The sequence below is a fragment of the Schistocerca cancellata genome, chromosome 8, assembly GCF_023864275.1.
Source record: "Schistocerca cancellata isolate TAMUIC-IGC-003103 chromosome 8, iqSchCanc2.1, whole genome shotgun sequence".
Classification (NCBI taxonomy): domain Eukaryota; kingdom Metazoa; phylum Arthropoda; class Insecta; order Orthoptera; family Acrididae; genus Schistocerca; species Schistocerca cancellata.
Genome location: NC_064633.1, coordinates 533,356,272 through 533,381,109, shown reverse-complemented (window position 1 = coordinate 533,381,109; position 24,838 = coordinate 533,356,272). Strand labels below are relative to the sequence as shown.

At 46.9% G+C, this 24,838-nt stretch overlaps 1 protein-coding gene across 1 annotated transcript in view; it reads left to right on the top strand.

Annotated features, from left to right (window-relative positions):
* Window positions 1-24,838, top strand: part of LOC126094547 (mitochondrial mRNA pseudouridine synthase RPUSD3-like) — a 104,997-nt gene that overhangs the window by 58,997 nt on the left and 21,162 nt on the right. The gene's annotated exons all lie outside the window — the stretch shown is intronic.

The window sequence follows — 24,838 nt, the reverse complement described above, 5'->3', positions numbered from 1 at the left end:
ATGTCAGTCGGTGAGGTCTGGCACGAATTTGGTGTTCCAAAACATCCCAAAGATGTTCTATAGGATTCAGGTCAGGACTCCGTTTGGGCCAGTCCATTCCAAGGATGTTATTGTCATGTAACGACTCCGCCAAAGGCCGTGCATTATGAACAGGTGCTCGATTGTGTTGAAAGATGCAATCACCATCCCCAAATTGCTCTTCAACAGTGGGTAGCAAGAAGGCGCTTAAAACATCAATGCAAAACAACAAGGCATGCAAGCCCCTTCCATAAAAAACACAACCACACAATAACACCACCGCTTCCGAATTTTAATATTAGCCTACACAGGCTGGCAGATGGAGATGATGTTCACTGGGCATTCGCCATACCCACACCCTGCCATCGGATTGCCACATTGTGTACCGTGATTTGTCACTCCACACAACGTTTTTCCGCTGTTCAGTCGTTCAATGTTTACACTCCTTACACCAAGCGAGCCATTGATTGGCATTTACCTGCATGATGCATGGCTTATGAGCAGCCGCTCAATCATGAAATCCGAGTTTTCTCACCTGCCACCTAACTGTCATAGTATTTGGAGTGGCTCCTGCTGCAGTTTGGAATTTCTGTGTGATGGTCTGGATGGATGTCTGCCTATTACACATTACGACCCTCTTCAACTGTCGATGGTCTCTGTCAGTCAACAGACAAGGTTGGCCTGTACACTTTTTTGCGCTGTACATGTTCCTTCACGTTTCCATTTTACTATCACATTGGAAACAGTGGACCTAGGGATGTTTAGGAGTGTGGAAATCTCACGTACAGACGTATGACACAAGTGACACCCAATCACCTGGCCACGTTCGAAGTTAGTGAGCTCCGTGAACTGCCCCAATCTGCTCTCTCACAATGTCTAATGACTACTGAGGTCGCTGATATGGAGAACCTGGCAGTAGGTGGCAGCACAATGCACCTAATATGAAAATCGTATGTTTTTGGGGGCGTTCGGATACCTTTGAACACACAGTGTATGTCAGTATGTTTTGGCTTGTAGAAATTGTGAACTCCCTTGCTTCCAGCTGTGTGTGGAAATTTTATTGTCTCATTGTGAGGAGTCCCTGATTGTAAGCACACCTCTACTACTGAGGTGATGGCAGCTTATGGACGCAGAAGGCCAGAGTTTACTATGTGTCCTCATGGATCTGTTGCAGAGCAGCCCCAATAGCTAATCCCCCCCCCCCTGCAGGTCTGGGGGTTAGAATAGGCCCGGGGTATTCCTGCCTGTCATAAGAGGTGACTAAAAGGAGTCTCGCACATTTCGGCCTTTGTGTGATGGTCCCCTGTGGGGTTTGGCCACCATAGTTCAAAATTTTCCTGGAGAGCGAGCCAATTGGGGAAGGGCGCCTTATATGGTGCTTCATGTCCATCGTGCGCTGAGACTCTTCACATCTTACGTTGACGTGGATCTGCATTTCCGCTCATTTTCCAGCTGTTGGGTGAGGTCACCCTCCATCCATTGTGCAGTATCATCTTTTGCACTGATGATGGTAATGGACTTGTTTGTGCCTGATATCCAGCACGGTAGCCAGTCCATTGTGGTGGGGCCGCCATGTAACCTATTGGTTGCAGCCCCCTGACCACAAAGGGATCGCTCTGCTGATGACTGCACACTTAACTCCCCATGTATGCCAAGGAGTTGATGCCCATCACCCTGGGGCATCGGGACTCCCGGCAATTGTCATCCTGCCAGGTGGCCTTTGCTGTGGCTAGGTGGCACCTGTGGGGAGGGCCCCTGGTTGGAGTGGGTGGCATCAGGTCGGATGAGATGCGATGAAGCATAGTCCATCATCTCTTGCTGGTGGTGAAACACCAGCAGTCTCTAAGCATTCACGAGCTCAGTTCAGTGCACAGAAGTACAACCCCAAATTGTTCCCCTCCCTGGCCACACCATGGGAGGAACATCAGGCTAAGGATGGCAGCGGCTCTTATTTGCCCTGGTACCTTGTATGTTCGAGAGCTCATGGGAACTGTTTCATGACAGTGAAGCCTCAGTTTTTTGTTGAGCATTTAGAGGCCAAGTTAGGGGAGGTGGCGGACTTATCCAAAATGAGTTCTGGGTCACTCTTGTTCAGAACTGCATCTTATGCCCAGTCATGGGTGTTACTCGCTGGTGACAAGCTGGGGGATATTTCTGTACACATCACTCCCCATAAGAGTGTAAATATGATCCAGGGTATCATATTTCATAGGGACCTTCTTTTGCAGTCTGACAATGAGCTGCGCACCAATTTAGAGTGGCAGGGTGTACATTTCATTCAACGTGTCCACCAGGGTCCGAGGAATAATCAGGTTACCATCAGTACCTTCATCTTGGCTTTCAAGGTTTATACATTACCTAAGGAGGTCAAGGTGATGGTCTACCGCTGTGATGTAAAGCCCTATATCCCTCCACCAATGCGGTGCTTTAAATGCTGCAAGTTCAGCCATATGTCTTCCCGTTGTATTTCCAGCGTCACGTCAAGATTGTGGATGCCCATCACATCCCAGTACTCCATGAGCTCCGCCTCCGGTCTGTGTCAACTGCGGAGAGGACCTTTTGCTTTGCTCACATGACTGCAGGATTCTCCAGAAAGAAATAAAATTAAAGGAATACAAGACCCTATAACGACTGACCTACAATGAGGCTAAGAGGAAATTTGAACACCTACATCCTGTACTTATGACATTGTCTCACACCTCCGCTACAAAAGTTCTAGCCCCATCAGCTCCGCCAACCCCAGTCACCTCTCAGAGCCAGAAGACTACACCTGTCCCCTTGATGGTGCGGGGCACTTCTCTCTCTTACTTTGGGAGCCAGCCACCTCCCCCACCCTCCCCAAACCATCGGGGATATCAGTCCCCACTTCTGCGCCAGAGAAGCATAAGGAAGAGGTGCCTTGGGTCACTCCCTTCCCAGGTTTCTGCTTGTGGGAAAGATGACACTCACCAGTGGCTGAAGAGCCCAAAAGCAGCTGGTTGCAGGGCTTCACACTTATCCTCAGTCCCAGAGGCTGAATCAGTGAAGTCCTCCCAGCCAGGGAATCCTGAGGAGCAGTGAGAGAAATCCAAAAAGAAGACCCCCAAGACCAAGGAAATTGCATTGGCACGCACACCACAGCTACTTACAAGCTCTGCATCTGCGGATGAGGTGGAGATTCTGGCCTCCGCTGAGGACCTAGATCTCACCAGACCCTCAGACAAAATGGATATGGACGGCCGGACGATAGGTTGGTGGCACTAGGTGACCCTGAGGCATAAACTGCCTCATTGAATATTCCGCCCCCTTCCCAGTCTCACGATGTCGTCATCCTCCAGTGGAATTGTGGCGGTTTTTTCCACCGCCTGGCTGAGCTACGGCAACTTGTTAAGCTTTACACCTGCTTTCTGCATTGCTCTCCAGGAAATCTGGTTCCCAGCAGTGCGGATCCCTGCCCTCCACAGCTATAAGGGACATTACAGGGACCGTAGCATCTATAATGGAGTGTCAGGTGGAGTTGGCGTTTGTGTCCTAAGCTGAGTCTGCAGTGAAATGGTGTCCCTTCAAACCTCTCTTGAAGCTGTGGCTGTCAGAATAAGGACGACACAGGAAATAACTGTCTACAATGTATATCTTCCTCGAGATGGTGCAGTACCCCTGAACGCATTGGCTGCACTGATTAATCAACTCCCTAAACCTTTCCTACTTTTGGGAGATTTTAATGCAAATAACCTCTTGTGGAGTGGCACTGTGCTTACTAGCAGAGGCAGAGATGTCGAAACTTTACTGTCTCAGTTCGACCTCTCTCTCTTAAATATTGGGGCCGCCACACATTACAGTGTGGCTCATGGTAGTTACTCGACCATTGATTTATCAATTTGCAGCCCAGGACTTCTCCCTGTATCTACTGGAGAGCACGTGACGACCTGTGTGGTAGTGATGGACTGGAAAACTTTCACCTCTGCTGACTGTTGATTCTTCCCCACATTGGAACATCGATGTGATGGTTGAGAAGGTGACTACAACAATCCTTTCTGCACTAGAAAACATGATCCCTCACTCACCGGGTATTCATTGGACAAATATATTATACTAGAACTGACATGTGATTACATTTTCATGCAATTTGGGTGCATAGATCCTGAAAAATCAGTACCCAGAACAACCACTTCTGGACGTAATAACGGCCTTGATACGTCTGGGCATTGAGTCAAACAGAGCTTGGATGGCGTGTACAGGTACAGCTGCCCATGCAGCTTCAACACGATACCACAGTTCATCAAGAGTAGTGACTGGCGTATTGTGACGAGCCATTTGCTCGGCCACCATTGACCAGACATTTTCAATTGGTGAGAGATCTGGAGAATGTGCTGGCCAGGGCAGCAGTCGAAAATTTTCTGTATCCAGATAGGCCTGTACAGGGTCGTGCTTTATCCTGCTGAAATGTAGGGTTTTGCAGGGATTGAATGAAGGGTAGAACCACGGGTCGTAACACATCTGAAATGTAACGTCCACTGTTCAAAGTGCCATCAATGCGAACAAGAGGTGACCAAGACGTGTAACCAGTCACACCCCATACCATCACGCCGGGTGATACGCCAGTGTGGCGATGACGAATACACGCTTCCAATGTTCGTTCACTGCGATGTCAACAAACATGGATGCGACCATCATGATGCTGTAAACAGAACCTGGATTCGTCCGAAAAAAATGACGATTTGCCATTCGTGCACCCACGTTCGTCGTTGAGTACACCATTGCAGGCGCTCCTGTCTGTGATGCAGCGTCAAGGGTAACCACAGCCATGGTCTCCGAGCTGATTGTCGTTGAACTGTTCGTGCAGATGGTTGTCATCTTGCAAATGTCCCCATGTGTTGACTCAGGGATCGAGACGTGGCTGCACGATCCGTTACAGCCATGTGGATAAGATGCCTGTCATCTCAACTGCTAGTGATACGAGGCCATTGGGATCCAGCACGTATTATCCTCCTGAACCCATCGATTCCATATTCTGCTAACAGTCATTGGATCTCGACCAACGCGAGCAGCAATGTCGCAATATGATAAACCGCAACCGCAATCGCAATAGGCTACAATCCGACCTTTATCAAAGTCAGAAATGTTATGGTACGCATTTCTCCTCCTTACACGAGGCATCACAACAATGTTTCACCAGGCAACGCCAGTCTACTGCTGTTTGTGTATGAGAAATCGGTTGGAAACTTTCTTCATGTCAGCATGTTGTAGGTGTCGCCACCGGCGCCTACCTTGTGTAAATGCTCTGGAAAGCTAATCATTTGCATATCACAGCACGTCATCTTCATGATGTAGCAATTTTAATGGCCAGTAGTGTATATACAGACTCTCAATCATCACAGAGTGATGCTTGCATCTTTTGGAATGTATTCTTCCACCATGGGTATCGATGTATACGCCTTTGCACAGTGCAGCACACTAAAAATTGTCACACCACAAAATGCATAGCAGTAGAGTAAGGGGATACTGATCTGGCATCATCCAGGCATTGTAGGTGCAATAATCCACGCACGGACGACATGCACTGTCTTTTTTTGGTACCAGATGTAAGGAAGGGGACTGCTAAATGGTCGTATAAACCCTCTCTTTGTATAGCATATTAAATTCTGCCTGTGCAACTGATAACCATCTGGGACCAGACTTCATGGATGACAGGAAACTTATCTTGATATGATGTACAGTATCATGACATCCCACTTCCAGTGCTCTTTGGGGTTGCATCGCGACTGGGAACTCTTGTAATAGGTGCACATTTTCCACGGTATATGCCATCACAACTTTGGCTGAGTTCACTACTGCACAGCAACAGAAACCCTAAGTCACCAGGCCATTTATGTCCTCCCCACGTCCAGTAGCAGGTGGCAGTCTGCCGATAGATCAGCACTGATGATGGACACAGTACATCTGTAGTCGTAAAATCCCATATGATTGGCAGCATTGGGGAGTTGTTTGCACTGGACAGACAGAATAAAATTGCTGGTCTAAGACAACATGGCAGTCTCGGAGAAAGATACACAAGTCTGACTTGGTATAAACTAGATATCTGTAGCCTGAATTCTGATCACTGATGAAAAGGCGCTGGGATGAGACTTGGCAATCGAAGGCAGCATTTACGTCAGACTGCCGCCAACATTTTGGTACATGCATAGTGAGTGCACCTGTATCCCAAATGTTCTGTGATACCAGCAAAGTGAATGCTGTTCTTGTCCAGATGTCAACGAGGTAGTGAAGGAATGACTTCTGGACATCATGTGGTACCGGTTTCTGTCACTGGTGCTGTCATGCTGGGACAGCAACTCGTTGATTCACTTAGTGAGGGCCTCGACCTTAGCTGCCATGTTGTCGAAATCTGCCCTTGTGACCATTGCTGATGCTAGGCCATGACATGTCACAGACAGTCAGGGAAGAAAAAGTCATCAACAATACTGTATTACTAGGCACTTTCGGCATGCTGTTCCACATAGTGATCGTCACATGAATCAGGGCAGGAACTATAGCGTCTGCTATCCTGTCAGCCACCACGTCCACAGGCATCTCCATTTGCAATGCCGTTATGGCTTTCACCTTTGGCAGTAAGCAGTAGCTCCACAATTAGCGCAGTAAGTTGTCCAGCACAGTTCCAGCGTCCACATTGCTGCAAAAAATGCCATAAATATTGGGAAGGTTTTTGGTCCACCATATCCTCTTGGGTTAACACTTGTGAGAGGATTTCTTCCTGTGATGGGGAAATCCAACATATCAGTTTCAATTTCAGCTTTTCACACACGTCGGCTCCAGGCTGTGCAGTGACCTCATCATCTACTTCAGCGGCGTATTGTTGTTCCAGCTGACTAATGATTAACGTGAATTTAGTGGAGCCTGGCATAATGCCTACATAGAGGAAACTGGCTATCAGTTGCGTGAACCACTTGTGGACAGAATGGGGAAAGCACACTGCAAGTCGTGGAATTGTCATCTCTGATGGATCCGTCGTACCATATCCAGCATAGTCACACCTCCTGTTTTTGTATTCTACATCATGTCAGGTCACCACTGCGGTTGTACTGATAGATTCATCACTGACCAATTTTTTGTCTAATGTATCTGAACTGAAAACTATTGCTAGTTCCTAAGATAAGAACACATACCAAAAGTGTGGATTATTACCATTACTGGCTGGGTGGTAACTGCTAGTTCTATGGTGCACTGTGTCGCAGAACGTAAGTTGTTGGGAGATGGGTGAGACTTGAAATGGCAGCCACTGACACTGCAGTATTAAGAGCACACCATCGAACTGCTAACTAAACATATTAGCGAGACCAGGCAGTCCTGGGTGCCAAATTACTGACACAGCATTAAGATGGAGCATCCATGACTCGGACAGCCTTATTTTCCCATGCCCAGGTCTCAGCTGTGTTATGAATTCAGTTAATGTATACATTTTGTGTGTCCAGTACTTAGATGTACAAAATAATTAAAATGCAACATGATAAATAAAAGCACAGTACAGTAATACAAGATACTGAAAGTAATAACACAATACAGCAAGACACATATGGACTGCAAGTTCCAGAATTCCACAGTTTTGATAGCCTTATCACTTTTTGCATAAAGATCTTTTGTAGTGCAGGTATCAGGCATGTTTTGCAGACCAGGAGAGTTGTGTGTCCTGTAGCTCCTGTAGGTTGGCACACTCACACAAGTCCTCCTCAGTGGCATAGTCTCACTTCCTGAAGTTTGCCTCCCATCTTGACACTCCTTTTCTCAGCTGGTTTAGAGCCTTCCATGTCACATATGGTAGATGAAAGCCCATGACAGGTTTCTCTGTGATTGTCTTCCTATCTGTTTCAGTTAATGAAACTTGCCATACCTCTGTTTTACGATTTCCAGGTGGTGACAGAATTGCTGATGATGTGTGCATAAATCTCCTTCTTGACCTCAGTCTAGGTCTTTGTGCTTCATGTCCAAACAGGAGATGCCTGGGGCCGGTTTCCTGCCCCTTTTCCTCAATTTCTGCAGCTGTTCTTCTGCGTATTTCACGTGACACTGTACCTATAATTTGGTAAAAGAAGTTGGCCGTAAGCAGCCGGCCACAATGTCTACAGTCTCATTCAGTGCCATGTCCTCCTGTTTGCATGTGTGGAGTTGTACCAGACTGGTGCTGTATATTCTGCTTCAGAGAAGCATAGTGCCGGGTTGGATTACAGATTACGTTAGGCTATGATCCCCAAGTGGTGCCAGTAAGTTTACGTATTATGTTTATACCAAACATATCCTTTCATCCTTGTTTCTTGATAGTGATGTTTCACTGTGAGCATGCAATCCAGCTTTACCGCCAGATATTTAAGAGTATCATAGATGTTGCCCTCTCCATGTAATACTCAACTTCCTCCTGGCTTCCCAGTTTCTCAGATGAAAGGCACAGACCTGCATCTTTCTGGGATTTGGCTTCAGGTGGTTATCATCATAATAGGTGCCGAGATCCTTGAGGGCTGCTGCCAGCTTCGTGTACACTACTTCAGAGGTTTTGCCTTGAGCAGCAGTTGCTGTGTCATCTGCATAAATAAATGTTCTTGTTCCAGAGCTGATTGATTGGTTGTTAGTGTAGATGGGGTGCTAGTATGCTACCTTGAGGGAGACCACTCTTCAAGGCTCTCCATTGGTTCTTCTTGTTATGCAGAGTGACAGAAGACCTCTTGTTTTGCAGCAAATACTGTACGACCTGTGTTAAGTGGTAGTCTTTTGTAACTGAATATACCTTTCTAATTAACTTCTTGTAGTTAATGATGTCATATACTGCTGACAGATCTATGAATGCCACTTCTGTGACTTATCCTCTTTTGTATCCATCTTTTGTATACTGAGTCAGATTGAGAATTTGACTGCTGCATGACCTTCAAGGGGGAAACCTGGCTGCTCACTGAGAAGGTTTTTATCAACATGTGAGATGCAATTGAGGATCAGTCTTTCCAGGACCTTTTACATTTGCAAAGAAGAGAAACTGTTTGGAAGTTCTTAGGATGAGATGTGTACTTTCCAGACTTTGGAAGTGACACAACTTTGGCTTTGCACCAGATCTCAGTGATCTGTAATTTTGAAATGCAGGTGTTCATTAAATTTAAGATCCATGGCTTTGTTACTGGCCCAAACATTTCCATTCGCTCTGGTCTTAGATCATCTAGGCCTGCAGCTTTATTGTTCTTCATAGATCGGAAAGTTGCTTCCAGTTCTTCCATCAGCATTTCTTTGAAGCTTCCTGTCCACCATTCTTCTTTTAGTTTTCCATTTCAATAATAGTTCTTGTTGTGGTCTTCAGTCCTGAGACTGGTTTGATGCAGCTCTCCATGCTACTCTATCCTGTGCAAGCTTCTTCATCTCCCAGTACCTACTGCAACCTACATTCTTCTGAATCTGTTGGTGTATTCATCTCTTGGACCCCCTCTACGATTTTTACCCGCCACGCTGCCCTCCAATGCTAAATTTGTGATCCCTTGATGCCTCAGAACATGTCCTACCAACTGGTCCCTTCTTCTAGTCAAGTTGTGCCACAAACTTCTCTTCTCCCCAATCCTATTCAATACCTCCTCATTAGTTATGTAATCTACCCATCTAATCTTCAGCATTCTTCTGTAGCACCACATTTCGAAAGCTTCTATTCTCTTCTTGTCTAAACTATTTATCGCCCATGTTTCACTTACATACATGGCTACACTCCATACAAATACTTTCAGAAATAACTTCCTGACACTTAAATCTATACTCGATGTTAACAAATTTCTCTTCTTCAGAAACAGTTTCCTTGCCATTGCCAGTCTACATTTTATATCCTCTCTACTTCGACCATCATCAGTTATTTTGCTCCCCAAATAGCAAAACTCCTTTACTACTTTAAGTGTCTCATTTCCTAATCTAATACCCTCAGCATCGCCCGACTTAATTCGACTGCATTCCATTATCCTCGTTTTGCTTTTGTTGATGTTCATCTTATATCCTCCTTTCAAGACACTATCCATTCCATTCAACTGCTCTTCCAAGTCCTTTGCTGTCTCTGACAGAATTACAATGTCATCGGCGAACCTCAAAGTTTTTATTTCTTCTCCATGGATTTTAATACCTACTCCGAATTTTTCTTTTGTTTCCTTTATTGCTTGCTGAATATACAGATTGAATAACATCGGGGAGAGGCTACAACCCTGTCCCACTCCCTTCCCAACCACTGCTTCCCTTTCACGCCCCTCGACTCTTATAACTGCCATCTGGTTTCTGTACAAATTGTAAATAGCCTTTCGCTCCCTATATTTTACCCCTGCCACCTTCAGAATTTGAAAGAGAGTATTCCAGTCAACATTGTCAAAAGCTTTCTCTAAGTCTACAAATGCTAGAAACGTAGGTTTGCCTGTCCTTAATCTAGCTTCTAAGAAAAGTCGTAGGGTCAATATTGCCTCACGTGTTCCAATATTTCTACAAAATCCAAACTGATCTTCCCCTAGGTCGACTTCTACTAGTTTTTCCATTCGTCTGTAAAGAATTCGCGTTAGTATTTTGCAGCTATAACTTATTAAACTGATAGTTCGGTAATTTTCACATCTGTCAACATCTGCTTTCTTTGGGATTGGAATTTATTATATTCTTCTTGAAGTCTGAGGGTATTTCGCATGTCTCATACATCCTGCTCACCAGATGGTAGAGTTTTGTCAGGACTGGCTCTCCCAAGGCCGTCAGTAGTTCTAATGGAATGTTGTCTACTCCTGGGGCCTTGTTTCGACTCAGGTCTTTCAGTGCTCTGTCAAACTCTTCACGCAGTATCGTATCTCCCATTTTATCTTCATCTACATCCTCTTCTATTTCCATAATATTGTCCTCAAGTACATTGCCCTTGTATAGACCCTCTCTATACTCCCTCCACCTTTGTGCTTTCCCTTCTTTGCTTAGAACTGGTTTTCCATCTGAGCTCTTGATATTCATACAAGTGGTTCTCTTTTCTCCAAAGGTCTCTTTAATGTTCCTATAGGCAGTATCTATCTTACCGCTAGTGAGATAAGCCTCTACATCCTTACGTTTATCCTCTAGCCATCCCTGCTTAGCCATTTTGCACTTCCTGTCGATCTCATTTTTGAGACGTTTGTATTCCTTTTTGCCTGCTTCATTTACTGAGTTTTTATATTTTCTCCTTTTGTCAATTAAATTCAATATTTCTTCTGTTACCCAAAGATTTCTACTAGCCCTCGTCTTTTTACCTACTTGATCCTCTGCTGCCTTCACTACTTCATCCCTCAAAGCTACCCATTCTTCTTCTACTGTATTTCTTTTCCCCATTCCTGCCATTTGTTCCCTTACACTATGCATGCTTCAGTAATAGTTGACATGCAATTTTATTAGGTGATACATTAAATAGGCTTGGAGGAGAACTTGTGGGGTCACTGTTAAGTTTCTTTAGCAGCCTCCTCGCCATGCAGCTATTCTATTTCATGTCTGGTCATGTCATTTTCTTCTTGTTGCTAATACAGCATTCAATAGCTCCTCACCTATCTGAGTCATTTCTTCAGGGAATAAGTCAGCTTCAAATAGATGTTCATATTTCCAGAGGAGCGCTTGAATCGCTATTAAGTCCACAGATGTAAGATAGTGTGCATGCTCTAGGAATGTATCTTAGAAAGATGATTCTAACTAATTTGATAAACCTAGCATAGCTCTCTGGGTTTGGCTCAAGTTTGTCGCTGAACTTCTCCCACAGAGCCACTGTGCAAACCACTGATCGACGCTGAGTGTGAGGGAGAGGCCCCAAAAGTTGGTTCTTTGCATGCTGGGCAATAGGATCACTAACATACGTTGTTTGGGTTCTACTGTCCATGCCATCTCCCATTGTTGGAGGAGGATGGCAGCTTTGGGTCATGTATTAATATCAACCCCATCTGTTCAGCCCATTCTTCAAGATCCTCTCCATTCTTATCAGTCTCCCGGTTACCCCAGGATGTGCTATGGCAGTTGAAGTCACCGCGACCAGGTTTATTGACTGGGATTAAAAATTAGGGGTTCCATGAACTTGGTGGTTTTTACACTGATGTCACCACGCATGACTGGATCTCAACAGTCAGGATCTCTATATCATTTTCAGAGGTTATACCTGTTAACAGGATGTTTAGGCCAGCTTTCACAAACGCAGTACTATCATACTTTGTATCATACTTATTAAATGATAAGGTCCATTCCATTTATTTGTAGCCTTCAGTCTTGTGGTCCTTTGTGGGTCTCCAGTACCAGCAAAAAGTCACAATCTGTATTTCTTCAGATCTGATAACACTTCTTCTTTATCTGGTGATAAGCCTTCAATATTAACTGATTTACCATGAGAGTTGGCTTTGAGAAAAGCCATTGTAATGGAAAATCGCTTTTTGTTCCATGTTTCAATCACAATCTGCTGTCTCCTTCCTTGTACCCCAGGTGAAGAAACCAGTACAGTATAATAACAAACACAGGCCAGGCCTTTATAAATATTGTTCATTTTCAATAGAGATGTGTGTAGTGTGCTGGTGACCTGCAATGAGCAACCTATGTCGGTTCATAATCTACTCATCTAGCTCTCTACAAACTTCCATATTGCTGCAAGTTCCACCCTGGGGTTTTGGATGCTGTTAGCTGCAACACTGCCATTCATACCAAGTTAGATGTGGAGGACTTAGGTGCCTTCGAAGAGCGGGTCATTTGGTGGCTCTGAGACAAGCCTGGATTTACAGCCACTCTTTCATCATTGCTATGGTGAGCAGTCTCCCAGCTGCCCATTCTGTTCCTGTGGGCATACTCCATTGCTGCTGGCTATATCTCCTTTCCAGAAGCTGCAGAGTGAATCAGCACCTGTGGTGCAACCCATGCAGTGCTGTCCATCTGACACTGGGCAGAGTAGCTGATGTGCCATGGATGACCTCCAACATCTGCAGCCTTAGGCACATCTTCCACAACAATATGGGACATGTGCTGACATCGGTGCCTTCCTGGCTGGGCATTCACTCCTGCTGCCCTGCTGCCATACGTGGCCTGATGGATCATAATTGCGTCATCTGTGTATTGTTGAGCAGTAAATGTTTGATTCTTTAATGCCATGTTACTAATGTCCATCAGGTGTCGAAAAGGTAGCTGCTTACCAGGCCACTATTCACCTGTGCCTCACCTCAACCCACCAATAACTGCCACCTAACATAACATCCAACAATCGATCATTACACCTAGCATCATAAGAGTTGCTGTCTGGCATCGTTTAATCTTGTGGGAGGACTGATCATTGACATCTGCAGCTGGTTACAGGACAGCGTCTTTAGCTGCAGCGTGCAAGCCATCAGCAGTTTTGCTGAACGTCTCCTACATTTTTCTTGTTTTGTAGCCGTGTTTGGTAAGCAGGATAATCAGAGAAATTTAAGTGACACTTGTGAAGCTGCAAGAACCAATAGATCTCTCACAATTTAGGAATAATTATGGTGAGTCATTTTTTAAACCACTGAGATGCCAGTATAGCAACTTAGATGGGCATGAGTTGCAGTGTATGCAGAAAATTTGGCCATGAAACACATCAATGCTTTGCATTGTGTTGGACTATGTTACATTGTAAAGATTTTTCCCCCAGCCTCATTTTTATTGTATTGTTAAATGGAGGTTCTACAAATGCTGGAAACACAAACAGCAGCAACGCAAGAAGTGACTGAAATTTTTAGGAGACAAATGGCTGAGTTGCAGGAAAGTAGTGCTGTGTTTTAAAGACAGGTAGGTACTTTAAAAATCATTAATGAGTGTAGACAGTCAGTCAATGGAGGCAAAAGCTTTGGTTAATATACCTGTTCCTTCTATGGAAACTATTGCAGCTAATCTTGTAACTCCTTTTTTGGGTAAATTGACTGAGGATGTTTCAATGCTTATTTGTTATATAGCTACCACTAAGTTAGGTAATTGATCATGTAGTAACCAAGTAATTCACAAAACTGATCCAAGTAACGCAAAAATGGCTATATTCATAGACCTCTGAACAATAATGGAAGTAAGCCCCTTGTGACTCCACACAAAAAAGACAAAATACAGAAAGTACAACATAAGTGATGCACAGAACAATTGATGTATCAGTACAAACTAAAAGAAAATAGTGAGAATGAGTCAGTGCTGCTCCACGTGTATATTGGCGTGAGTCATCAATAGACAGTGCGGTAATGAACGTGTTGTGTGTAAGCTTACTACAGGTGGCCTCTAGTGGCTGGACCACACTGATACAGTTCGCGGTTGATTTAAGTACACACACACATGGCAATTCTACCCTTGCTGCACTCACTCTCGTATGCAGTAGGAGCAGGATACTGCACACCTGTCCCTTGTGTGAAGAGGGTGCCTAGGCAATGGAGGAGACACATCCATTGGACCCAGAGCAGTGGCAGCCGAAGCTGATGTCTGGGGAGGGACAATGTGCCAGGCAGGCATCTGACCATAGGACTGGAACGCGCAGAGATGCGAGCATGCCCGAGGGCAGTGGGCCCGCGCGGCACATGACAACAGCACTGGGGAGGACGGTTCCATCACCAGCAGCAGGTAGGTCCTAGTGGAGAGGGTATGGGGCTGGACCTACCAGCAACAATGGCCGTTGCGATGATGGCAAGGGGCGGCTGGAGACAGACTGGTGCCCGGTGCTGGGAAGTTGTATCTCGATGGGGTCGCCTCCACAGCAGGTGATGGTCAGCTCGAGGAGAAGTGCGGTGGGGCAATCTGCAGAGTGGGGCCTGTAGCCATGAACTGGAAGTGAGTGGAGGAACAAATGATCAAAATGGCATGCCACCAGCTTGTGGGCCATATGCGTGTCACAAAAACAGTGTCCCCGGTGGTGGACAACAGTGGTGACTGGTATCCACTAGGGCGGTGACTTGGGCATACTCACAGCAGAAGGGGGAGGAGCACATGTGGCTGCCAGCCATGATGCAACTCAGCTGGACTCCGCTTCCCCATAGGTGTGAAGCAATAGGTACTAACAAAACGGAGAAGGGTGTCATGCAGCAAAGAATCCATAACACACTTTTTCATGTGGGACTTGAATAAATGCACTAGTCATTCCATCTTGCCATTTCATTGAGGGTGGAATGACAAAGCAGTAACATGATGAATGCTGTGACAGGAAAAAAACACTCGAAAAATGTGAGACGAACTGGGGGTCATTATCGGAAACTAAGATACAAGGTGGCTCCTCAAAAAAAAAAAAAAAAAAAAAAAAAAAAACCAACTGAAAAGCATTGAATCGTGACCTCAGCCGACATTGACACACACTGGAGAATGTAAGAAAACCAGGAAAATCCTTCCACAACCAAGAGACAATAGGAATTCAAGAAGGGACCCCCAAAGTCTACATGAATGGTTGGTTGGTTGGATTAAAGGGACCAGAATGCTACGGTCATTGGTCCCTTTTTCCAAAACTTAAAAACACCCACACAGAATAAAAACAAACAATGGAAAAGATGACAGACGACACAGGACAAGAGAAACTTAGACAAAGACCAGACAAAACGAATTAAAATCCCACAGAGAAAAAAAGGGAAAAGCCAACCACCGAGAAACATATTAAAAACTCAGTCTAAAACCGTAGGCCAAAAGCCAGACTCAACACTAAATAAAGATAAACACATACAGCAAATGATTAAAAAACTAAGCCCGCCTTCGCAGTGTCATCAGTTAAAAGGCAGGGAGCGTATCAGGCAGCGCAAACGTGTGCCTGAGCACACTTAAAAGTGGACAGTCCAACAAAATGTGGACCACCGTCAAAGCCGACCCGCATCGACATAGAGGCGGGTCTTCATGCTGCAGTAAAAAGCTGTGTGTCAAGTGGGTGTGGCCAATGCGGAGCCGGCAAAGGACTACTGAGTCCCTGCGAGTGGCTTGCACGGATGACCGCCACACATCCGTCGTCTCCTTGACAGCACGGAGTTTGTTAGGGGTGGTCAGATCGCGCCATTCAGCATCCCAAAGCGAGAGAACGGCGCGGCATAAGACTGCCCGCAAATCAGTCTCCGGGAGGCCTACCTCCACTGGTGGCCTGTTTGGCTAGGCTGTCAACATGTTCATTGCCTGGGGTCCACACGAAGACCACAGAGCAGCCGCAACGGGCAAGAGCATGGAGTGACTCCTGGACAGCCATCACCAGACGAGAGCGAGGGAAACACTGGTTGATAGCTTGTAAACCGCTTGGGGATTCGCTACAGATAACGAAGGACTCGCCTGAGAAGGAGCGGATATACTCTAGGGCACGAAAGATGGCGACCAGCTCGGCAGTGAAAACTCTGCAGCCAGCCGGCAAGGATCGTTGTTTGTAATGGTCCCCTAGAGTTAGAGCATAACCGACACAACCAGCAACCATCGAACCTTCAGTGTAAAACACGCCAGAGCCCTGATAGGTGGCTAGGATGGAATAAAAGCGGCGGCAGAAGGCCTCTGGATGGACTGAGTCCTTTGGGCCCTGTGCCAATTCGAGCAAGGACAGGTCACACACCAAGGGGGTGTATGCAGAGGGGCCCAGAAAGGAGGTGGAAGAGGGAAAACCCCAAGCCCAAAAGAAGCTCTCTGGGCTCACAGAACGCGATCGTGCAACCCGACCGGGGCCGACGTTCTGGGAGACGGACAACCGACTGCAGGAACAGGAGACAATAATTAGGATGCGTGGCATAAGCGACCAGTAAACGTTGGCGCCATAACCGCAGTGGAGGGACACGTATGCTGTCCACAGGGCTGGTCCAGAAAGCACCAGTTGCAAGTCGGATCCCGCTGTGAAGGATTGGGTCCAGCACATGCAATGCAGATGGGGATGGTGAACCATAATCCAGGCTCCCATAATCCAGACGGGACTGGATTAACGCCTCGTAGAGCTGTAAGAGGGTAGAGTGGTCGGCACCCCAGCTGGTGTGGCTCAAGCATCGCAGAGCATTAAGATGCTGCCAACACATCTGTTTAAGCTGCCGAATATGTGGGAGCCAAGTCAACTGGGCATCAAAAACCACACCCAAAAAACGATGGGTCTCCACCACAGCAAAACGTTCGCCAGCAAGGTAAAGCCGCGGCTCAGGCTGAACTGTTCGTCGCCGGCAGAAATGCATAACGCAGGTCTTGGCAGCCGAAACTGGAAGCCATGCGCTACAGCCCAAGACTGCGCCTTACGGATACCACCCTGCAGCTGATGTTCAACAGCTGCAATGGAGCTATAGTAGAGGCAGAAGTTGTCAGTGTACAAGGACGCTGAGACAGACGTTCCCACCGCCGCAGCGAGACCGTTAATGGCAATTAAAAACAGGCAGACACTTAAAACAGATCCCTGTGGCAACCCGTTCTCCTGAACTCGGGAGGAACTATGGGAGGCTGCGACTTGCACGCGGAAGGTTCAATGCGACAGAAAATTTCGGATGAAAATCTGCAGTGGACCCCGAAGACCCCAACCCTGAAGCGTAGAGAGGATGTGATGTCGTATCGTACGCCTTCCGCATGTCAAAAAATACAGCGATGAGGTGCTGACGGCGGGCAAAGGCCGTCCGGATGGCTGACTCCAGGCTCACCCAACTCAATCACCGGCTCACCATCCATTTGAGCATCTTGCAAAGAACGTTGGTGAGGCTAATGGGGCGGTAGCTGTCCACCTCCAGAGGGTTCTTGCCAGGTTTCAAAACGGGGATAACAATACTTCCCCGCCATTGCGACGGAAACTCTTCCTTGACCCAGTGACGGTTGTAAAGGTCGAGGAGGTGTCGCTGGCAGTCCACTGAGAGGTGTTTCACCATCTGACAGTGGATGCGATCTGGCCCAGGAGCTGTATCAGGGCAAGCGGCTAGGGCACTGTGAAATTCCCACTCACTGAATGGAACATTGTAGGATTCAGGATGGTGGGTGGGAAATGAAAGGCTCCGACGTTCCATCCGCTCTTCAATGGAGCGGAAGGCCAGTGGGTAATTCGCAGAAGCAGAACTCAGAGCAAAATGCTCTGCCAAGCAGTTTGCAATTACGTAGGAGTCAGTACAAACTGCTCCATTCAGTGAGAGCGTAGGGACGCTGACAGGGGTCCGATAGCCATAGAGGCGTCTAGTCTTGACCCAGACCTGCGATGGAGAGACATGGAGGCCAATGGTAGAGACATACCGTTCGCAGCACTCCTGCTTGCATTGGTGGCGGGCCCGCACACGCAACTGTTTGAAGGTGATGAGGTGTTCTATGGAGGGATGTCGTTTGTGACGCTGGAGCGCCCGCCGGCGATCTTTAATCGCCTCAGCAATCGCTGGCGACCACCAAGGCACAGTCCTCCACTGAGGGGACCCAGAAGAACTGGGAATGGCAGATTCTGCGGCAGTAACGATGCTGGTAGTGACTGAGTGAACCACCGCATCAATGGCCTCATGACAAACAGGTTCAATAGCGGCAGTGGAGGAGAACAAGTTCCAGTCAGCCTTATTCATAGCCCACCTGCAAGGGCACCCAGAAGACTGACGCTGTGGCAGTGACAGAAAGATCAGAAAGTGGTCACCACCACACAGGTCATCATGCACTGTCCATTGGCCAGACGGTAAGAGGCTAGGGCTGCAGACGAAAGGTCGATGGCGGAGTACGTGCCATGTGCATACTGAAATGTGTGAAGGCACTATCATTTAAAATGGAAAGATCGAGCTGTGCCAATACATGCTCAACGGTGGCGCCTTGACCTGTTGCCACTGACCCACCCCACAGAGGGTTATGGGCATTTAAGTCGTCCAGTAACAAGAAATGTGCCGGCAATTGGGCTATCAGCGCAGCGAGGACATGCTGTGGGACATCACCATCCAGTGGAAGATATATACTGCAGACAGTAACAGCCTGTGACGTCCACACCCGAACAGCGACAGCCTCTAAAGGTGTTTGTAGAGGGCAGACTCGCTGTGAAAAGAGTGGAGGACATAGATGCAGACGCCACCAGACACCCTTTCATAAGCTGCCCGGTTCTTATAATAACACCAATAGCCATGGAGGGTGGGGGTTCGCATCACTGGAAACCAAGTTTCCTGAAGGGTGAAGGCTGATATGTTGTCGGAGCTCAGCAAGATGGTGGAAGAAACCACTGCAGTTCCATGGCTCAGAAAGGCGTGAAGGGACTGGAGAGGCATATTATGCCACTGGGTCACTTGCGGCCATCGATTCAGTACCCGCGCGAGTGACATGCATTGCGTCCGAGGGTCCGGTGAGATCCAGGTCTTCAGCAGATGCCAGAATCTCGACCTCATCCTCAGACACGGAGCTTGTAGGAAGCGGTGGGACAGGTGCCACCCCACTGTCGTGATTCTTGGGAACCTTCTGCTTCTCGTGCTGTGCCTTCAGTGGTTCAGGCTGGGAGGGCTTTACTGGGTCAGTCTCAGGGACAGATGACGACTGTGAGGCCCTACGACCAGCAACTGGTGGTTGTTTCAGCCACTTGCGGGTGTCTGCTTTTCCGCTGGTCAGAACTTGCGAAGGGAGGTCCCCAAGGGGCCCCTTCCTGGCGAGAGTAGCCGAAGAAGTCTTACTCTTCTCCGGCTGGGAAAGGGGAACTGATGTCCCCTATGGTTGGAGGGGGATGGTGTTGCTCCTGGAGAAGATGGAGCAGGAGCAACAGGGAGTGAAGTGGCCCCCCACCATCAAGGGGGCAGGTCTGGTCCTTCGACTCTGAGAGCTGACTGGATGTGTTGCAGCTAATGCAACTGTAGCAGGAGTGACAGTGGCGGCATAAGAAGACGCCCTGCGCACGGGATGAAGCCGCTCAAATTTTCGTTTAAACTCCGTGTAGGTCAGTCGGTCCAGGGTCTTAATTTCCATTATTTTCCTTTCCTTCTGCAGAATCGGACAGTGTGGCGAGCAAGGGGGATGGTGCTCTCCGCAGTTGACACAGATGGGAGGTGGGGCACATGGAGTATCAGGATGGGATGGTCGACTACAATCGCTACATACGAGGCTGGAAGCACAGCGTGAAGACGTATGGCCGAACTTCCAACACTTGAAGCACCACATCGGGGGAGGGATATATGGCTTTACATCACAACAGTAGACCATCACCTTGACCTTCTCAGGTAATGTGTCGCCCTCGAAGGCCAAGATGAAGGCACCGGTGGCAACTTGATGATCCCTCGGACCCCGGTGGACGCGCTGGATGAAATGGTCACCTCATCGCTCTAAGTTGGTGCTAAGCTTGTCATCGGACTGTAAAAGGAGATCCCTGTGGAAAATAATGCCCTGGATCATATTTAAGCTATTATGGGTCATGATAGTAACTGAAACATCCCTCAGCTTCTTACAAGTGAACAAGGCCCGTGACTGTGCAGGGGATGCTGTTTTTATCAAGACTGAACCGGAACACATTTTGGACAAGCCCTCCACCTCCCCGAACTTGTCCTAGTTGCTCTACAAAGAACTGAGGCTTGGGATTCACCATCAGCTCTGATACAGACGAGATACCGGGGCGAATACGTTTCACTGTCATTCATAGCCTTTCATTCCTCCCATGGTGTGGCCAGGGAGTGGAATGATTTGGGGTCTTACACATTAGCTTTAAAATGAGCCCTCGAATGCTTAGAGACTGCTGGTGGCTGGCCACCAGCAAGAGATGATGTGCCATGCTTCATTGCGTGTCATCCACCCTAATGCCACCTACTCCGACCAAGGGCCCACAGCAAGGGCCACCTGGCAGGATGGCCATTGCCGGGAGTCCCGATGTCCCAGGGAGATGAGCATCTACTCCTTGGCATACATGGGGAGTTAACGCGCAGGCATCAATAGAGCGATCCCTGTGTTGTCAGGGGGCTACAACCAACAGGGTACATGGGGGCCCCATCACAGTGGACTGGCTACCGTGCTGCATTTTAGGTGACATGTGGTCTATGGTCGCCGTCAGTGCAGAAAGTGGCACTGCACATTGCATGGCGGAAAGTGCACGCAGGAACGTATCCATGCCCAAGAGATGGAGAGCAGGTAGGACTTGCAATGCAATGACGAATAAGCTGGTGAAAGTTCTCAATGCAAGGTGGACACAATGCACCAAGTAAGGCGCCCTTCCCCAATCGGCTCGCTCTTCGGAAAAATTTTGAGATATGGAGGTCAAACCCGACAGGGGACCATCACATAAGGCCAAAATATTTGAGACTCGTTTTAGTCGCCTCGTACGACAGGCAGGAATACCGCAGGCCTATTCTTACCCCCGAACCCGCAGCGGGGCTACATGAATGTATTCCCATGGTTGGCATGGAGTGGGCCAGGGGCACAGAGGCCTTGGGAGATGCCTGTTGCAGGGTACACTGCCCACAATCTGTGACAAAACAGACGATTTCACCATCAATCCCTGGCTAGAAAACATGTCTCCTAGCTAACAGTTTAGTTTGCGAAACTTCACATTGACAATGGTGGAGAAAGCGTAGAACCTTGTGCCATGAGGCGGGAATGACTGCTCTGGAGAGAGGTCTTCAGTGGACAACAATTGAACACCATCAAAAACAGAGAGGTGATACTGTAAGGAAACATACTTGTGCAGGGGGTCCGAAGCCCGTCCCAGCAGTTCATTTGGCCAGCCCTGTTGAACCTGGATCAGGACCTACAGGAAGGCGGGACAAGGTGTCCACATTGGCATGTTTGGACGTAGGTTGAAAATGGATTTCGTAATTGTAGCAAGACAAGCAGAGCATTGTAGGCAGTGTGCTGCCTTGTCAGGCAAGGAAGTGTGAGAGGGGCTAAACAAGGAAACCAAGGGTTTATGGTCAGTAATAAGGTGAAACTTGGAGTCGTACAAAAAAAAAAAAAAAAAAAAAAAAAGACAAATTTCTGGAGAGAATGGGCAATGCCGAGAGCTTTTTCCACCTGAGAGTAATGCTGTGAGGGACCAGAAAGAGAGATTTAGAGGCAAAAGCAACAGGTCAGTCAGCATATTGCAGTGCTGGGATCCCGCCGAGGCTGTACTGTGAGGCATCTGTCATCAAAACCATGTGCTGGGCCGGAGAGAATGTAGCTAAACAAGGGGCCAAGAGTTGTTGAGTTGTCAATGTTTGAAAAACACATTCACAGTCCGGGCTCCAGCAAAAAGGTATGTTCTTGCATGCAATGGGTGGGCCATTGTGGCTGCCCCAGCAGAAGTTTATGGTAGTAGGCTGTCTTCCCTACGAAGGCCTGAAGCTTGTTCGTGGACGAAGGACGAGGCCTAGATGTAACAGTGGGAGATGCGGTCTGGCAAAGAGCAAATCTCATGGGGTGAGACCTCAAACCCCAAATAAACAACAGAAGGTTGAAAGAACTGAGATTAAACCGTAAGCCTGCAGACTGTAAGACAGAAAACAAACTGTGCAAATTTTTCAGGTGATTGGCTGTGGAGGAGCCTGTGAAAACAATATCATCCAGATAATTCATGCAACCTGGGACTGGCGTAGTCACTTGCTCTAAAAATCATTGGAAACTAGCAGGACACTAGCCAAACGAAACAGAAGGCTTAAATGTTGACAGAGACCAAAAGGAGTATTCAAAACAAGAACTCACAGAGTCTCTTCTTCCACAGGAACCTGCAGATACTTCAGACAAATCAGTTTAAGAGAACTTCCCGGTATTTTCACCAACAGTTCCTCTTGTTGTGGGAGAAGATACATTTCCACAATTGACTGTGTGTTGACAGTAGTACTGAAGTTTCCCCAATGGCTTCAGAACTACAACCAGTATAGATGACTATAACATATTGCACCATACCTAGAGATTGAAATCTCTCCAATTTTGCCTTCATTTGATCTTTCAGGGTGACAGGAATAGGATACATATGACAAAAATGAGGCCAATCTGCGGATTTCAAAGAAATATGAGGAGAAAAATTTGTAGCTTTCCTTATACCTTTCGAAAAAAGATCTGAAAATTTTCTTGCACAGTGTTTCCAATTGAGAATACGGTAGCCGATTGTACACGAGGTGAACTTAGTTTATCACAGACAATCCAAATATCTGAAATGTGCCCATCATGAACAAGTTCTCAACACCAGCATCAGCAACTACCAAAAAGTAATGTAATGAACCACCAATGTGCAAGAGGCAGATGCCGTAAAGTGTTCCAGCAGCACAATGTTCTGTTTGCTATAACTGATTAGCTTCCGTGTGACTGGTGTTAACGGTGGAAAGCCTGAGAATTTAATAACGTCACTGCAGCTCGTGTGTCGACCTGTAGCTGGAGCACTTTGCAAAAAACACTTAACTCGATAAACAACCTGGGAGAAGTCAGAAGCATTGGGGTCACACAGTTTACGTCCATATCCATATTCTGAGCAACCTTCAGCAAACGACACATGGAGGCAATGTGGCCTTACTTCTGGTAAGCATTACAAGTAGCCCAGCATTGAAATTTGCGGAAGAGTTGCACATCTGTCACGTCAAATGATTCTCTTCACTCATCGTTGGTTCTGTTCTTGCAGGATCTTTTTTCCGGCCACAATGACGTCGGAGATTTGATATTTTACTGGGTTCCTGTGATTTATGGTACACTAGTGAAATAATCATACTGGAAAATCAGCGTCCCATTGCTCGTGCACCAACTGTAACACCATGTTCAAACTCACTTAAATGTTGATAACCTGCCATTCTAGCAGCAGTAATCAATCTAACAACTGTGCCAGACACTTGTTTCTTATATAGGCATTGCCGACAGCTCTGCACTGTATTCTGTCTGCTTACATCTCTCTGTATTTGAATATGCATGCCTACACCAGTTTCTTTGGTGCTTTAGTGTAGTAAAAAGTGTGGGGTCACATTAACTAGAAAATATCTTTTCAAATATGATGTGTGAGTGAACAGCCATTGCAAATGTAAGTGCATGTAAACAGCAAAGGAAAACACAATAATATTCTGTTTATGATCAGTGTGGTGAAGTTTTGTAATTGTGATTGGTTAGAGGACTGTCGAGTCCTTTTACTAATAAGTTAAGATGTTCTTTCAGCTTAGATTTGAACAATCAGTCTGTGGACATCGCCTTAAGGGATTCGACAGTTTGTCGCTCTAATAATTGAGGTGTAGTTAGGTAGAATGACAATTTTCACTAGGACTTTAATCTCGGTGAATGATGCTATCCTTTGCTGTAACAGTCGGAGAGCACATCTCATAGATAAATTAATGTTAACTTCACAGTGCGACATTTTTTCAATTAAGTTAGTGAACTTGTGCATTTACATGGTGGCAAGTTGCCAGTACAGTGCAACCACATTTTAGGCATCTTCTCATTGTGTGGAATACTCAGAAACAACTTTTACGGCATTTCTGTCGATGTGTTTGTACAATATGATATTACACAGCATTTGTAACCCATTTCCCAAAATGTGACATCACTGTTTTTTTGTGGTTTTAGGGCGCACAACTTCAATGGTCATTAGCGCCCTGACGACGTTAAGAATGCACCGCGAGGCACAAGTTTAAAACAACAACTAAAAGGGAAAACACGATGAAAGACAGACTGACAGGCATAGGATTAAAAAACAGCATCATCAAATGTCCTTAGAGAGGTTTGTCAAATTGATAAAACGAAGAACGCGAGCAGCTGCTCGTGGGTCATCCGCTAAAATGGCATCGAAAGTACTGGGCAGGTCAAGATCTAGGCGCAGTGTGTTAAAATCTGGACAGGACATTAAAATGTGTCGAACCGTCAGCAAGTGCCCACATGGGCAGAACGGCGCCGGCGCAGCCGTCAGCAGATGGCGGTGGCTGAACCGGCAGTGCCCAATTCTTAACCGGGCCAAAACTACCTCCTCCCACCGAGAAGGGCGTGAGGAGGACGTCCAAGCCACGGGAAGAGGTTTTAAGGCCCGAAGCTTGTTGTCTGTAAG